The sequence below is a fragment of the Anomaloglossus baeobatrachus genome, chromosome 4 (genome assembly GCF_048569485.1).
Source record: "Anomaloglossus baeobatrachus isolate aAnoBae1 chromosome 4, aAnoBae1.hap1, whole genome shotgun sequence".
NCBI lineage: Eukaryota > Metazoa > Chordata > Amphibia > Anura > Aromobatidae > Anomaloglossus > Anomaloglossus baeobatrachus.
In genome coordinates, this window is record NC_134356.1 from 669,618,768 (window position 1) to 669,636,923 (window position 18,156).

At 37.0% G+C, this 18,156-nt stretch overlaps 3 non-coding genes across 3 annotated transcripts; all 3 read right to left on the bottom strand.

The window, feature by feature from the left end:
* Positions 1-648: 648 nt before the first annotated feature.
* TRNAI-AAU (transfer RNA isoleucine (anticodon AAU)) lies at positions 649-722 on the bottom strand. The gene has a single exon. It is a non-coding gene; the product is annotated as a tRNA-Ile (tRNA).
* An 8,758-nt stretch (positions 723-9,480) lies between these two features.
* On the bottom strand, positions 9,481-9,554 carry TRNAI-AAU (transfer RNA isoleucine (anticodon AAU)). Its single transcript has one exon. It is a non-coding gene; the product is annotated as a tRNA-Ile (tRNA).
* Positions 9,555-11,740: 2,186 nt separating this feature from the next.
* Positions 11,741-11,814, bottom strand: TRNAI-AAU (transfer RNA isoleucine (anticodon AAU)). The gene has a single exon. It is a non-coding gene; the product is annotated as a tRNA-Ile (tRNA).
* Between the last annotated feature and the right edge of the window lie 6,342 nt (positions 11,815-18,156).

Sequence of the window (18,156 nt, forward strand, 5' to 3'; positions counted from 1 at the left end):
TGGCCAGCACAGGGGTCGAACCCAAAACCTTGGCATTATTAGCACCACGCTCTAACCGATTGAGCTAACCAGCCAATTTTTCACCATATCCTCTCTCGTTTAATGAACTTGCTCTAATTTTGAGCCAGCTACTGACCTCTCAAAGCTTGATCTGTCCACAGTGAAAGGTAAAATACGATGAAAGTTGACTAATTCTTAGAGAGCCCATCAAAAGCAAAGGAACCAATCTTAATAGAGAATTGACAAGCTTTTTTTATATTATGAGCAATATGTTGCCACCAACCACTCTAACTTGTCATGTGATGAGCCAGTAAATTACGTAATTGCTTGGATTAGTTTTTGCCTGCATTACAATTAGTGATAGACTTAGCTGTCAATATTTACAGTTAAATCGAATTCCAGTTGCCCAAAACTTCTTAAAAAATGCTTAGAAACTGAAATCTCTGGCCATACAATACATTATATTTCTATTTTACTTCAATTCGTTACTCTGTCATACTTTAAGGTTAACGACGATGTAACATGGCCACTCTCTTACTCTAACTAAGTTATTTCAAGTTTGTAAATTAATTTTATACATTGGATGGATAAAACCTACGGATTTTTTTCCAAAAGTCACTGGATGTGAACAGAAAGCCAAAAAAAAAATGGCCAACACGGGGGTCGAACCCGCAACCTTGGCGTTATTAGCACCACGCTCTAACCGATTGAGCTAACCGGCCGCTTTTGCCACATATCCTCTCTCTTTTAATGAACTTGCTCTAATTTTGAGCCAGCTACTGACCTCTCAAAGCTTGATCTGTCCACAGTGAAAGGTAAAATACGTTGAAAGTTGACTAATTCTTAGAGAGCCCATCAAAAGCATAGGAACAAATCTTAAATGAGAATTGACAAGCTTTTTTTATATTATGAGCAATATGTTGCCACCAACCACTCTAACTTGCCACGTGATGAGCCAGTAAATTACGGCATTGCTTGGAATAGCTTTTGCCTGCATTACAATTAGTGATAGACTTAGCTGTCAATATTTACAGTTATATCGAATTCCAGTTGCCCAAAACTTCTTAAAAAATGCTTAGAAACTGAAATCTCTGGCCATAAAATAGATTATATTTCTATTTTGCTTCAATTCGTTACTCTGTCATACTTTAAGGTTAACGACGATGTAACATGGCCACTCTCTTAGTCAAAGCAAGTTATTTCAAGTTTGTAAATTAATTTTACACATTGTATGGATAAAACCTACGAATCTTTTTCCAAAATGCACTGGTTTTGAACTGAAAGCCAAGGGAATGGCCAGCACGGGGGTCGAACTCGCAACCTTGGCGTTATTAGCACCACGCTCTAACCGATTGAGCTATGTGGCCAATTTTGGCCCATACCCTCTCTCTTTTAATGAACTTGCTCTAATTTTGAGCCAGCTACTGACCTCTCAAAGTTTGATCTGTCCACAGTGAAAGTTAAAATACGATGAAAATTGAATAAATCTTAGAGAGCCCATCAAAAGCAAAGGAACCAATCTTAAATGAGAATTGACAAGCTTTTTTTATATTATGAGCAATATGTTGCCACCAACCACTCTAACTTGCCACGTGATGAGCCAGTAAATTACGGCATTGCTTGGAATAGTTTTTGCCTGCATTACAATTAGTGATAGACTTAGCTGTCAATATTTACAGTTAAATCGAATTCCAGTTGCCCAAAACTTCTTAAAAAACGCTTAGAAACTGAAATCTCTGGCCATACAATAGATTATATTTCTATTTTGCTTCAAGTCGCTTGGATTAGTTTTTGCCTACATTACAATTAGTGATAGACTTAGCTGTCAATATTTACAGTTATATCGAATTCCAGTTGCCCAAAACTTCTTAAAAAACGCTTAGAAACTGAAATCTCTGGCCATAGAATAGATTATATTTCTATTTTGCTTCAATTCGTTACTCTGTCATACTTTAAGGTTAACGACGATGTAACATGGCCACTCTCTTACTCTAACCAAGTTATTTCAAGTTTGTAAATTAATTTTACACATTGGATGGTTAAAACCTACGGATCTTTTTCCAAAAGTCACTGGATGTGAACAGAAAGCCAAAGGAATTGCCAGCACGGGGGTCGAACCTGCAACCTTGGCGTTATTAGCACCATGCTCTAACCGATTGAGCTAACCGGCCACTTTTGCCCCATATCCTCTCTCTTTTAATGAACTTGCTCTAATTTTGAGCCAGCTACTGACCTCTAAAAGCTTGATCTGTCCACAGTGAAAGGTAAAATACGTTGAAAGTTGACTAATTCTTAGAGAGCCCATCAAAAGCAAAGGAACCAATCTTAAATGAGAATTGACAAGCTTTTTTTATATTATGAGCAATATGTTGCCACCAACCACTCTAACTTGCCACGTGATGAGCCAGTAAATTACGGCATTGCTTGGAATAGTTTTTGCCTGCATTACAATTAGTGATAGACTTAGCTGTCAATATTTACAGTTAAATCGAATTCCAGTTGCCCAAAACTTCTTAAAAAACGCTTAGAAACTGAAATCTCTGGCCATACAATAGATTATATTTCTATTTTGCTTCAAGTCGCTTGGATTAGTTTTTGCCTGCATTACAATTAGTGATAGACTTAGCTGTCAATATTTACAGTTATATCGAATTCCAGTTGCCCAAAACTTCTTAAAAAACGCTTAGAAACTGAAATCTCTGGCCATACAATAGATTATATTTCTATTTTGCTTCAATTCGTTACTCTGTCATACTTTAAGGTTAACGACGATGTAACATGGCCACTCTCTTACTCTAACCAAGTTATTTCAAGTTTGTAAATTAATTTTACACATTGGATGGTTAAAACCTACGGATCTTTTTCCAAAAGTCACTGGATGTGAACAGAAAGCCAAAGGAATTGCCAGCACGGGGGTCGAACCTGCAACCTTGGCGTTATTAGCACCATGCTCTAACCGATTGAGCTAACCGGCCACTTTTGCCCCATATCCTCTCTCTTTTAATGAACTTGCTCTAATTTTGAGCCAGCTACTGACCTCTAAAAGCTTGATCTGTCCACAGTGAAAGGTAAAATACGTTGAAAGTTGACTAATTCTTAGAGAGCCCATCAAAAGCAAAGGAACCAATCTTAAATGAAAATTGACAAGCTTTTTTATATTATGAGCAATATGTTGCCACCAACCACTCTAACTTGCCACGTGATGAGCCAGTAAATTACGGCATTGCTTGGAATAGTTTTTGCCTGCATTACAATTAGTGATAGACTTAGCTGTCAATATTTACAGTTATATCGAATTCCAGTTGCCCAAAACTTCTTAAAAAACGCTTAGAAACTGAAATCTCTGGCCATAAAAAAGATTATATTTCTATTTTGCTTCAATTCGCTTGGATTAGTTTTTGCCTGCATTACAATTAGTGATAGACTTAGCTGTCAATATTTACAGTTATATCGAATTCCAGTTGCCCAAAACTTCTTAAAAAACGCTTAGAAACTGAAATCTCTGGCCATAAAAAAGTATATATTTCTATTTTGCTTCAATTTGTTACTCTGTCATACTTTCAGGTAACGACAATGTAACATGGCCACTCTCTTACTCTAAGCAAGTTATTTCAAGTTTGTAAATTAATTTTACACATTGGATGGATAAAACCTACGGATCTTTTTCCAAAAATCACTGGATGTGAACAGAAAGCCAAAGGAATGACCAGCACAGGGGTCGAACCCGCAACCTTGGCGTTATTAGCACCACGCTCTAACCGATTGAGCTAACCGGCCACTTTTGCCAAATATCCTCTCTCTTTTAATGAACTTGCTCTAATTTTGAGCCAGCTACTGACCTCTCAAAGCTTGATCTGTCCACAGTGAAAGTTAAAATATGATGAAAGTTGAATAAATCTTAGAGAGCCCATCAAAAGCAAAGGAACCAATCTTAAATAAGAATTGACAAGCTTTTTTTATATTATGAGCCACCAACCACTCTAACTTGCAAAGTGATGAGCCAGTAAATTACGGCATTGCTTGGAATAGTTTTTGCCTGCATTACAATTAGTGATAGACTTAGCTGTCAATATTTACAGTTATATCGAATTCCAGTTGCCCAAAACTTCTTAAAAAACGCTTAGAAACTGAAATCTCTGGCCATAAAAAAGATTATATTTCTATTTTGCTTCAATTCGTTACTCTGTCATACTTTCAGGTAACGACGATGTAACATGGCCACTCTCTTACTCTAAGCAAGTTATTTCAAGTTTGTAAATTAATTTTACACATTGGATGGATAACACCCACGGATCTTTTTCCAAAAGTCACAGGATGTAAACAGAAAGCCAAAGGAATAGCCAGCACGGGGGTCGAACACGCAACCTTGGTATTATTAGCACCACGCTCCAACCGATTGAGCTAACCGGCCACTTTTACCCCATATTTACTCTTTTTTAATGAACTTGCTCTAATTTTGAGCCAGCTACTGACCTCTCAAAGCTTGATCTGTCCACAGTGAAAGGTAAAATACGTTGAAAGTTGACAAATTCTTAGAGAGCCCATCAAAAGCATAGGAACCAATCTTAAATGAGAATTGACAAGCTTTTTTATATTATGAGCAATATGTTGCCACCAACCACTCTAACTTTTCACGTGATGAGCCAGTAAATTACGGCATTTCTTGGATTAGTTTTTGCCTGCATTACTATTAGTGATAGACTTAGCTGTCAATATTTACAGTTATATCGAATTCCGGTTGCCCAAAACTTCTTAAAAAACGCTTAGAAACTGAAATCTCTGGCCATACAATAGATTATATTTCTATTTTGCTTCAATTCGTTACTCTGTCATACTTCAAGGTTAACGACGATGTAACATGGCCACTCTCTTACTCTAAGCAAGTTATTTCAAGTTTGTAAATTAATTTTACACATTGGATGGATAAAACCTACGGATCTTTTTCCAAGAGTCATTGGATGTGAACAGAAAGCCAAGTGAATAGCCAGCACGGGGGTCGAACTCGCAACCTTGGCGTTATTAGCACCACGCTCTAACCGATTTAGCTAACCGGCCACTTTTGCCCCATATCCTCTCTCTTTTAATGAACTTGCTCTAATTTTGAGCCAGCTACTGACCTCTCAAAGCTTGATCTGTCCACAGTGAAAGGTAAAATACGTTGAAAGTTGACTAATTGTTAGAGAGCCCATCAAAAGCAAAGGAACCAATCTTAAATGAGAATTGACAAGCTTTTTTATATTATGAGCAATATGTTGCCACCAACCACTCTAACTTGCCACGTGATGAGCCAGTAAATTACGGCATTGCTTGGAATAGTTTTTGCCTGCATTACAATTAGTGATAGACTTAGCTGTCAATATTTACAGTTAAATCGAATTCCAGTTGCCCAAAACTTCTTAAAAAACGCTTAGAAACTGAAATCTCTGGCCATACAATAGATTATATTTCTATTTTGCTTCAAGTCGCTTGGATTAGTTTTTGCCTGCATTACAATTAGTGATAGACTTAGCTGTCAATATTTACAGTTATATCGAATTCCAGTTGCCCAAAACTTCTTAAAAAACGCTTAGAAACTGAAATCTCTGGCCATACAATAGATTATATTTCTATTTTGCTTCAATTCGTTACTCTGTCATACTTTAAGGTTAACGACGATGTAACATGGCCACTCTCTTACTCTAACCAAGTTATTTCAAGTTTGTAAATTAATTTTACACATTGGATGGTTAAAACCTATGGATCTTTTTCCAAAAGTCACTGGATGTGAACAGAAAGCCAAAGGAATTGCCAGCACGGGGGTCGAACCTGCAACCTTGGCGTTATTAGCACCATGCTCTAACCGATTGAGCTAACCGGCCACTTTTGCCCCATATCCTCTCTCTTTTAATGAACTTGCTCTAATTTTGCGCCAGCTACTGACCTCTAAAAGCTTGATCTGTCCACAGTGAAAGGTAAAATACGTTGAAAGTTGACTAATTCTTAGAGAGCCCATCAAAAGCAAAGGAACCAATCTTAAATGAAAATTGACAAGCTTTTTTATATTATGAGCAATATGTTGCCACCAACCACTCTAACTTGCCACGTGATGAGCCAGTAAATTACGGCATTGCTTGGAATAGTTTTTGCCTGCATTACAATTAGTGATAGACTTAGCTGTCAATATTTACAGTTATATCGAATTCCAGTTGCCCAAAACTTCTTAAAAAACGCTTAGAAACTGAAATCTCTGGCCATAAAAAAGATTATATTTCTATTTTGCTTCAATTCGCTTGGATTAGTTTTTGCCTGCATTACAATTAGTGATAGACTTAGCTGTCAATATTTACAGTTATATCGAATTCCAGTTGCCCAAAACTTCTTAAAAAACGCTTAGAAACTGAAATCTCTGGCCATAAAAAAGTATATATTTCTATTTTGCTTCAATTCGTTACTCTGTCATACTTTCAGGTAACGACGATGTAACATGGCCACTCTCTTACTCTAAGCAAGTTATCTCAAGTTTGTAAATTAATTTTACACATTGGATGGATAACACCCACGGATCTTTTTCCAAAATTCACTGGATGGGAACAGAAAGCCAAAGGATTGGCCAGCACAGGGGTCAAACCCACAACCTTGGCGTTATTATCACCATGCTCTAACCGATTGAGCTAACCAGCCACTTTTGCCCTATATCCTCTCTCTTTTAATGAACTTGCTCTAATTTTGGGCCAGCTACTGACCTCTAAAAGCTTGATCTGTCCACAGTGAAAGGTAAAATACGTTGAAAGTTGACTAATTCTTAGAGAGCCCATCAAAAGCAAAGAAACTAATCTTAAATGAAAATTGACAAGCTTTTTTATATTATGAGCAATATGTTGCCACCAACCGCTCTAACTTGCCACGTGATGAGCCAGTAAATTACGGCATTGCTTGGAATAGTTTTTGCTTGCATTACAATTAGTGATAGACGTAGCTGTCAATATTTACAGTTATATCGAATTCCAGTTGCCCAAAACTTCTTAAAAAACACGTAGAAACTGAAATCTCTGGCCATAAAAAAGATTATATTTCTATTTTGCTTCAATTCGCTTGGATTAGTTTTTGCCTGCATTACAATTAGTGATAGACTTAGCTGTCAATATTTACAATTATATCGAATTCCAGTTGCCCAAAACTTCTTAAAAAACGCTTAGAAACTGAAATCTCTGGCCATAAATAAGTATATATTTCTATTTTGCCTCAATTTGTTACTCTGTCATACTTTCAGGTAACGACGATGTAACATGGCCACTCTCTTACTCTAAGCAAGTTATTTCAAGTTTGTAAATTAATTTTACACATTGGATGGATAACACCCACGGATCTTTTTCCAAAAGTCACTGGATGGGAGCAGAAAGCCAAAGGATTGGCCAGCACAGGGGTCGAACCCGCAACCTTGGCATTATTAACACCACGCTCTAACCGATTGAGCTAACTGGCCACTTTTCCCCATATCTACTCTCTTTTAATGAGCTTGCTCTAATTTTGAGCCAGCTACTGACCTCTCAAAGCTTGATCTGTCCACAGTGAAAGGTAAAATACGTTGAAAGTTGACTAATTCTTAGAGAGCCCATCAAAAGCATAGGAACCAATCTTAAATGAGAATTGACAAGCTTTTTTTATATTATGAGCAATATGTTGCCACCAACCACTCTAACTTGCCACGTGATGAGCCAGTAAATTACGGCATTGCTTGGAATAGTTTTTGCCTGCATTACAATTAGTGATAGACTTAGCTGTCAATATTTACAGTTATATCGAATTCCAGTTGCCCAAAACTTCTTAAAAAACGCTTAGAAACTGAAATCTCTGGCCATAAAATAGATTATATTTCTATTTTGCTTCAAGTCGCATGGATTAGTTTTTGCCTGCATTACAATTAGTGATAGACTTAGCTGTCAATATTTACAGTTATATCGAATTCCAGTTGCCCAAAACTTCTTAAAAAACGCTTAGAAACTGAAATCTCTGGCCATACAATAGATTATATTTCTATTTTGCTTCAATTCGTTACTCTGTCATACTTTAAGGTTAACAACGATGTAACATGGCCACTCTCTTACTCTAACCAAGTTATTTCAAGTTTGTAAATTAATTTTACACATTGGATGGATAAAACCTACGGATCTTTTTCCAAAAATCACTGGATGTGAACAGAAAGCCAAAGGAATAGCCAGCACGGGGGTCGAACACGCAACCTTGGCATTATTAGCACCACGCTCCAACCGATTGAGCTAACCGTCCACTTTTACCCCATATTTACTCTTCTTTAATGAACTTGCTCTAATTTTGTGCCAGCTACTGACCTCTCAAAGCTTGATCTGTCCACAGTGAAAGGTAAAATACGTTGAAAGTTGACAAATTCTTAGAGCGCCCATCAAAAGCATAGGAACCAATCTTAAATGAGAATTGACAAGCTTTTTTATATTATGAGCAATATGTAGCCACCAACCACTCTAACTTTTCACGTGATGAGCCAGTAAATTACGGCATTGCTTGGATTAGTTTTTGCCTGCATTACTATTAGTGATAGACTTAGCTGTCAATATTTACAGTTATATCGAATTCCGGTTGCCCAAAACTTCTTAAAAAACGCTTAGAAACTGAAATCTCTGGCCATACAATAGATTATATTTCTATTTTGCTTCAATTCGTTACTCTGTCATACTTTAAGGTTAACGACGATGTAACATGGCCACTCTCTTACTCTAAGCAAGTTATTTAAAGTTTGTAAAATAATTTTACACATTGGATGGATAAAACCTACAGATCTTTTTCCAAAAGTCACTAGATGTGAACAGAAAGCAAAAGGAATGGCCAGAACAGAGGTCAAACCCGCAACCTTGGCGTTATTAGCACCATGCTCTAACCGATTGGGCAAAACGGCCACTGTTGCCCCATATCCTCTCTCTTTTAATGAACTTGCTCTAATTTTGAGCCAGCTACTGACCTCTCAAAGCTTGATCTGTCCACAGTGAAAGGTAAAATACGTTAAAAGTTGAATAATTCTTAGAGAGCCCATCAAAAGCAAAGGAACCAATCTTAAAGGAGAATTGACAAGCTTTTTTTATATTATGAGCAATATGTTGCCACCAACCACTCTAACGTGTCACGTGATGAGCCAGTAAACTACGCCAATGCTTGGATTAGTTTTTGCCTGCATTACAATTAGTGATAGACTTAGCTGTCAATATTTACAGTTATATCGAATTCCAGTTGCCCAAAAGTTCTTACAAAATGCTTAGAAACTGAAATCTCTGGCCATAAAATAGATTATATTTCTATTTTGCTTCAATTCGTTACTCTGTCATACTTTAAGGTTAACGACGATGTAACATGGCCACTCTCTTAGTCTAAGCAAGTTATTTCAAGTTTGTAAATTAATTTTACACATTGTATGGATAAAACCTACGAATCTTTTTCCAATATTCACTGGATTTGAACAGAAAGCCAAGGGAATGGCCAGCACGGGGGTCGAACTCGCAACCTTGGCGTTATTAGCACCACGCTCTAACCGATTGAGCTATCTGGCCAATTTTGGCCCATATCCTCTCTCTTTTAATGAACTTGCTCTAATTTTGAGCCAGCTACTGACCTCTCAAAGTTTGATCTGTCCACAGTGAAAGGTAAAATACGATGAAAGTTGAATAAATCTTAGAGAGCCCATCAAAAGCAAAGAAACCAATCTTAAATGAGAATTGACAAGCTTTTTTTATATTATGAGCAATATGTTGCCACCAACCACTCTAACTTGCCACGTGATGAGCCAGTAAATTACGGCATTGCTTGGAATAGTTTTTGCCTGCATTACAATTAGTGATAGACTTAGCTGTCAATATTTACAGTTATATCGAATTCCAGTTGCCCAAAACTTCTTAAAAAACGCTTAGAAACTGAAATCTCTGGCCATACAATAGATTATATTTCTATTTTGCTTCAATTCGTTACTCTGTCATACTTTAAGGTTAACGACGATGTAACATGGCCACTCTCTTACTGTAACCAAGTTTTTTCAAGTTTGTAAATTATTTTACACATTGGATGGTTAAAACCTAAGGATCTTTTTCCAAAAGTCACTGGATGTGAACAGAAAGCCAAAGGAATTGCCAGCACGGGGGCCAAACCTGCAACCTTGGCGTTATTAGCACCATGCTCTAACCGATTGCGCTAACTGGCCACGTTTGCCCCATATCCTCTCTCTTTTAATGAACTTGCTCTAATTTTGAGCCAGCTACTGACCTCTAAAAGCTTGATCTGTCCACAGTGAAAGGTAAAATACGTTGAAAGTTGACTAATTCTTAGAGAGCCCATCAAAAGCAAAGGAACCAATCTTAAATGAAAATTGACAAGCTTTTTTATATTATGAGCAATATGTTGCCACCAACCACTCTAACTTGCCACGTGATGAGCCAGTAAATTACGGCATTGCTTGGAATAGTTTTTGCCTGCATTACAATTAGTGATAGACTTAGCTGTCAATATTTACAGTTATATCGAATTCCAGTTGCCCAAAACTTCTTAAAAAACGCTTAGAAACTGAAATCTCTGGCCATAAAAAAGATTATATTTCTATTTTGCTTCAATTCGCTTGGATTAGTTTTTGCCTGCATTACAATTAGTGATAGACTTAGCTGTCAATATTTACAGTTATATCGAATTCCAGTTGCCCAAAACTTCTTAAAAAACGCTTAGAAACTGAAATCTCTGGCCATAAAAAAGTATATATTTCTATTTTGCTTCAATTTGTTACTCTGTCATACTTTCAGGTAACGACGATGTAACGACGATGTAACTTGGCCACTCTCTTACTCTAAGCAAGTTATTTCAAGTTTGTAAATTAATTTTACACATTGGATGGATAACACCCACGGATCTTTTTCCAAAAGTCACTGGATGTGAACAGAAAGCCAAAGGAATGGCCAGCACAGGGATCGAACCCGCAACCTTTGCGTTATTAGCACCACACTCTAACCGATTGAGCTAACCGGCCACGTTTCCCCATATCTACTCTCTTTTAATGAGCTTGCTCTAATTTTGAGCCAGCTACTGACCTCTCAAAGCTTGATCTGTCCACAGTGAAAGGCAAAATACGTTGAAAGTTGACTAATTCTTAGAGGGCCCTTCAAAAGCATAGGAACCAATCTTAAATGAGAATTGACAAGCTTTTTTTATATTATGAGCAATATGTTGCCACCAACCACTCTAACTTGCCACGTGATGAGCCAGTAAATTACGGCATTGCTTGGAATAGTTTTTGCCTGCATTACAATTAGTGATAGACTTAGCTGTCAATATTTACAGTTATATCGAATTCCAGTTGCCCAAAACGTCTTAAAAAACGCTTAGAAACTGAAATCTCTGGCCATAAAATAGATTATATTTCTATTTTGCTTCAAGTCGCTTGGATTAGTTTTTGCCTGCATTACAATTAGTGATAGACTTAGCTGTCAATATTTACAGTTATATCGAATTCCAGTTGCCCAAAACTTCTTAAAAAACGCTTAGAAACTGAAATCTCTGGCCATACAATAGATTATATTTCTATTTTGCTTCATTTCGTTACTCTGTCATACTTTAAGGTTAACAACGATGTAACATGGCCACTCTCTTACTCTAACCAAGTTATTTCAAGTTTGTAAATTAATTTTACACATTGGATGGATAAAACCTACGGATCTTTTTCCAAAAATCACTGGATGTGAACAGAAAGCCAAAGGAATGGCCAGCACAGGGGTCGAACCCGCAACCTTGGCGTTATTAGCACCACGCTCTAACCGATTGAGCTAACCGGCCACTTTTGCCAAATATCCTCTCTCTTTTAATGAACTTGCTCTAATTTTGAGCCAGCTACTGACCTCTCAAAGCTTGATCTGTCCACAATGAAAGGTAAAATATGATGAAAGTTAAATAAATCTTAGAGAGCCCATCAAAAGCAAAGGAACCAATCTTAAATGAGAATTGACAAGCTTTTTTTTATATTATGAGCCACCAACCACTCTAACTTGCAAAGTGATGAGCCAGTAAATTACGGCATTGCTTGGAATAGTTTTTGCCTGCATTACAATTAGTGATAGACTTAGCTGTCAATATTTACAGTTATATCGAATTCCAGTTGCCCAAAACTTCTTAAAAAATGCTTAGAAACTGAAATCTCTAGCCATAAAAAAGATTATATTTCTATTTTGCTTCAATTCGTTACTCTGTTATACTTTCAGGTAACGACGATGTAACATGGCCACTCTCTTACTCTAAGCAAGTTATTTCAAGTTTGTAAATTAATTTTAACATTGGATGGATAACACCCACGGATCTTTTTCCAAAAGTCACAGGATGTGAACAGAAAGCCAAAGGAATAGCCAGCACGGGGGTCGAACACGCAACCTTGGCATTATTAGCACCACGCTCCAACTGATTGAGCTAACCGGCCACTTTTACTCCATATTTACTCTTTTTTAATGAACTTGCTCTATATTTGAGCCAGCTACTGACCTCTCAAAGCTTGATCTGTCCACAGTGAAAGGTAAAATACGTTGAAAGTTGACAAATTCTTAGAGAGCCCATCAAAAGCATAGGAACCAATCTTAAATGAGAATTGACAAGCTTTTTTATATTATGAGCAATATGTTACCACCAACCACTCTAACTTTTCACGTGATGAGCCAGTAAATTACGGCATTGCTTGGATTAGTTTTTGCCTGCATTACTATTAGTGATAGACTTAGCTGTCAATATTTACAGTTATATCGAATTCCGGTTGCCCAAAACTTCTTAAAAAACGCTTAGAAACTGAAATCTCTGGCCATACAATAGATTATATTTCTATTTTGCTTCAATTCGTTACTCTGTCATACTTTAAGGTTAACGACGATGTAACATGGCCACTCTCTTACTCTAAGCAAGTTATTTCAAGTTTGTAAATTAATTTTACACATTGGATGGATAAAACCTACGGATCTTTTTCCAAGAGTCATTGGATGTGAACAGAAAGCCATTGGAATTGCCAGCACGGGGGTCGAACTCGCAACCTTGGCGTTATTAGCACCACGCTCTAACCGATTGAGCTAACCGGCCACTTTTGCCCCGTATCCTCTCTCTTTTATTGAACTTGCTCTAATTTTGAGCCAGCTACTGACCTCTCAAAGCTTGATCTGTCCACAGTGAAAGGTAAAATACGTTGAAAGTTGACTAATTGTTAGAGAGCCCATCAAAAGCAAAGGAACCAATCTTAAATGAGAATTGACAAGCTTTTTTATATTATGAGCAATATGTTGCCACCAACCACTCTAACTTGCCACGTGATGAGCCAGTAAATTACGGCATTGCTTGGAATAGGTTTTGCCTGCATTACAATTACTGATAGACTTAGCTGTCAATATTTACAGTTAATTCGAATTCCAGTTGCCCAAAACTTCTTAAAAAACGCTAAGAAACTGAAATCTCTGGCCATAAAATAGATTATATTTCTATTTTGCTTCAATTCGCTTGGATTAGTTTTTGCCTGCATTACAATTAGTGATAGACTTAGCTGTCAATATTTACAGTTATATCGAATTCCAGTTGCCCAAAACTTCTTAAAAAACGCTTAGAAACTGAAATCTCTGGCCATACAATAGATTATATTTCTATTTTGGTTCAATTCGTTACTCTGTCATACTTTAAGGTTAACGACGATGTAACATGGCAACTCTCTTACTCTAACCAAGTTATTTCAAGTTTGTAAATTAATTTTACACATTGGATGGTTAAAACCTACGGATCTTTTTCCAAAAGTCACTGGATGTGAACAGAAAGCCAAAGGAATTGCCAGCACGGGGGCCGAACCTGCAACCTTGGCGTTATTAGCACCATGCTCTAACCGATTGAGCTAACCGGCCGCGTTTGTCCCATATCCTCTCTCTTTTAATGAACTTGCTCTAATTTTGAGCCAGCTACTGACCTCTAAAAGCTTGATCTGTCCACAGTGAAAGGTAAAATACGTTGAAAGTTGACTAATTCTTAGAGAGCCCATCAAAAGCAAAGGAACCAATCTTAAATGAAAATTGACAAGCTTTTTTATATTATGAGCAATATGTTGCCACCAACCACTCTAACTTGCCACGTGATGAGCCAGTAAATTATGGCATTGCTTGGAATAGTTTTTGCCTGCATTACAATTACTGATAGACTTAGCTGTCAATATTTACAGTTAATTCGAATTCCAGTTGCCCAAAACTTCTTAAAAAACGCTAAGAAACTGAAATCTCTGGCCATAAAATAGATTATATTTCTATTTTGCTTCAATTCGCTTGGATTAGTTTTTGCCTGCATTACAATTAGTGATAGACTTAGCTGTCAATATTTACAGTTATATCGAATTCCAGTTGCCCAAAACTTCTTAAAAAACGCTAAGAAACTGAAATCTCTGGCCATAAAATAGATTATATTTCTATTTTGCTTCAATTCGCTTGGATTAGTTTTTGCCTGCATTACAATTAGTGATAGACTTAGCTGTCAATATTTACAGTTATATCGAATTCCAGTTGCCCAAAACTTCTTAAAAAACGCTTAGAAACTGAAATCTCTGGCCATAAAAAAGATTATATTTCTATTTTGCTTCAATTCGCTTGGATTAGTTTTTGCCTGCATTACAATTAGTGATAGACTTAGCTGTCAATATTTACAGTTATATCGAATTCCAGTTGCCCAAAACTTCTTAAAAAACGCTTAGAAACTGAAATCTCTGGCCATAAAAAAGTATATATTTCTATTTTGCTTCAATTTGTTACTCTGTCATACTTTCAGGTAACGACGATGTAACATGGCCACTCTCTTACTCTAAGCAAGTTATTTCAAGTTTGTAAATTAATTTTACACATTGGATGGATAACACCCACGGATCTTTTTCCAAAAGTCACTGGATGGGAACAGAAAGCCAAAGGATTGGCCAGCACAGGGGTCGAACCCGCAACCTTGGCGTTATTAGCACCATGCTCTAACCGATTAAGTTAACCAGCCACTTTTGCCCCATATCCTCTCTCTTTTAATGAACTTGCTCTAATTTTGAGCCAGCTACTGACCTCTCAAAGCTTGATCTGTCCACAGTGAAAGGTAAAATACGATGAAAGTTGAATAAATCTTAGAGAGCCCATCAAAAGCAAAGGAACCAATCTTAAATGAGAATTGACAAGCTTTTTTTTTATATTATGAGCAATATGTTGCCACCAACCACTCTAACTTGCCACGTGATGAGCCAGTAAATTACGGCATTGCTTGGAATAGTTTTTGCCTGCATTACAATTAGTGATAGACTTAGCTGTCAATATTTACAGTTATATCGAATTCCAGTTGCCCAAAACTTCTTAAAAAACGCTTAGAAACTGAAATCTCTGGCCATACAATAGATTATATTTCTATTTTGCTTCAATTCGTTACTCTGTCATACTTTAAGGTTAACAACGATGTAACATGGCCACTCTCTTACTCTAACCAAGTTATTTCAAGTTTGTAAATTAATTTTACACATTGGATGGATAAAACCTACGGATCTCTTTCCAAAAAATCACTGGATGTGAACAGAAAGCCAAAGGAATGGCCAGCACAGGGGTCGAAGCCGCAACCTTGGCTTTATTAGCACGACGCTCTAACCGATTGAGCTAACCGGCCACTTTTGCCAAATATCCTCTCTCTTTTAATGAACTTGCTCTAATTTTGAGCCAGCTACTGACCTCTCAAAGCTTGATCTGTCCACAGTGAAAGGTAAAATACGATGAAAGTTGAATAAATCTTAGAGAGCCCATCAAAAGCAAAGGAACCAATCTTAAATGAGAATTGACAAGCTTTTTTTATATTATGAGCCACCAACCACTCTAACTTGCAAAATGATGAGCCAGTAAATTACGGCATTGCTTGGAATAGTTTTTACCTGCATTACAATTAGTGATAGACTTAGCTGTCAATATTTACAGTTATATCGAATTCCAGTTGCCCAAAACTTCTTAAAAAACGCTTAGAAACTGATATCTCTGGCCATAAAAAAGATTATATTTCTATTTTGCTTCAATTCGTTACTCTGTCATACTTCAGGTAACGACGATGTAACATGGCCACTCTCTTACTCTAAGCAAGTTATTTCAAGTTTGTAAATTAATTTTACACATTGGATGGATAACACCCACGGATCTTTTTGCAAAAGTCACAGGATGTGAACAGAAATCCAAAGGAAAGGCCAGCACGGGGGTCGAACACGCAACCTTGGCATTATTAGCACCACGCTCTAACCGATTGAGCTAACCGGCCACTTTTCCGCATATCTACTCTCTTTTAATGAGCTTGCTCTAATTTTGAGCCAGCTACTGACCTCTCAAAGCTTGATCTGTCCACAGTGAAAGGCAAAATACGTTGAAAGTTGACTAATTCTTAGAGAGCCCATCAAAAGCATAGGAACCAAACTTAAATGAGAATTGACAAGCTTTTTTTATATTATGAGCAATATGTTGCCACCAACCACTCTAACTTGCCACGTGATGAGCCAGTAAATTACGGCATTGCTTGGAATAGTTTTTGCCTGCATTACAATTAGTGATAGACTTAGCTGTCAATATTTACAGTTATATCGAATTCCAGTTGCCCAAAACTTCTTAAAAAACGCTTAGAAACTGAAATCTCTGGCCATAAAATAGATTATATTTCTATTTTGCTTCAAGTCGCTTGGATTAATTTTTGCCTGCATTACAATTAGTGATAGACTTAGCTGTCAATATTTACAGTTATATCGAATTCCAGTTGCCCAAAACTTCTTAAAAAACGCTTAGAAACTGAAATCTCTGGCCATACAATAGATTATATTTCTATTTTGCTTCAATTCGTTACTCTGTCATACTTTAAGGTTAACAACGATGTAACATGGCCACTCTCTTACTCTAACCAAGTTATTTCAAGTTTGTAAATTAATTTTACACATTGGATGGATAAAACCTACGGATCTTTTTCCAAAAATCACTGGATGTGAACAGAAAGCCAAAGGAATGGCAAGCACAAGGGTCGAACCCGCAACCTTGGCTTTATTAGCACCACGCTCTAACCGATTGAGCTAACCGGCCACTTTTGCCAAATATCCTCTCTCTTTTAATGAACTTGCTCTAATTTTGAGCCAGCTACTGACCTCTCAAAGCTTGATCTGTCCACAGTGAAAGGTAAAATACGATGAAAGTTGAATAAATCTTAGAGAGCCAATCAAAAGCAAAGGAACCAATCTTAAATGAGAATTGACAAGCTTTTTTTATATTATGAGCCACCAACCACTCTAACTTGCAAAGTGATGAGCCAGTAAATTACGGCATTGCTTGGAATAGTTTTTGCCTGCATTACAATTAGTGATAGACTTAGCTGTCAATATTTACAGTTATATCGAATTCCAGTTGCCCAAAACTTCTTAAAAAACGCTTAGAAACTGAAATCTCTGGCCATAAAAAAGATTATATTTCTATTTTGCTTCAATTCGTTACTCTGTCATACTTTCAGGTAACGACGATGTAACATGGCCACTCTCTTACTCTAAGCAAGTTATTTCAAGTTTGTAAATTAATTTTACACATTGGATGGATAACACCCACGGATCTTTTTCCAAAAGTCACAGGATGTGAACAGAAAGCCAAAGGAATGGCCAGCACGGGGGTCGAACACGCAACCTTGGCATTATTAGCACCACGCTCCAACCGATTGAGCTAACCGGCCACTTTGACCCCAAATTTACTCTTTTTTAATGAACTTGCTCTAATTTTGAGCCAGCTACTGACCTCTCAAAGCTTGATCTGTCCACAGTGAAAGGTAAAATACGTTGAAAGTTGACAAATTCTTAGAGAGCCCATCAAAAGCATAGGAACCAATCTTAAATGAGAATTGACAAGCTTTTTTATATTATGAGCAATATGTTGCCACCAACCACTCTAACTTTTCACGTGATGAGCCAGTAAATTACGGCATTGCTTGGATTAGTTTTTGCCTGCATTACTATTAGTGATAGACTTAGCTGTCAATATTTACAGTTATATCGAATTCCGGTTGCCCAAAACTTCTTAAAAAACGCTTAGAAACTGAAATCTCTGGCCATACAATAGATTATATTTCTATTTTGCTTCAATTCGTTACTCTGTCATA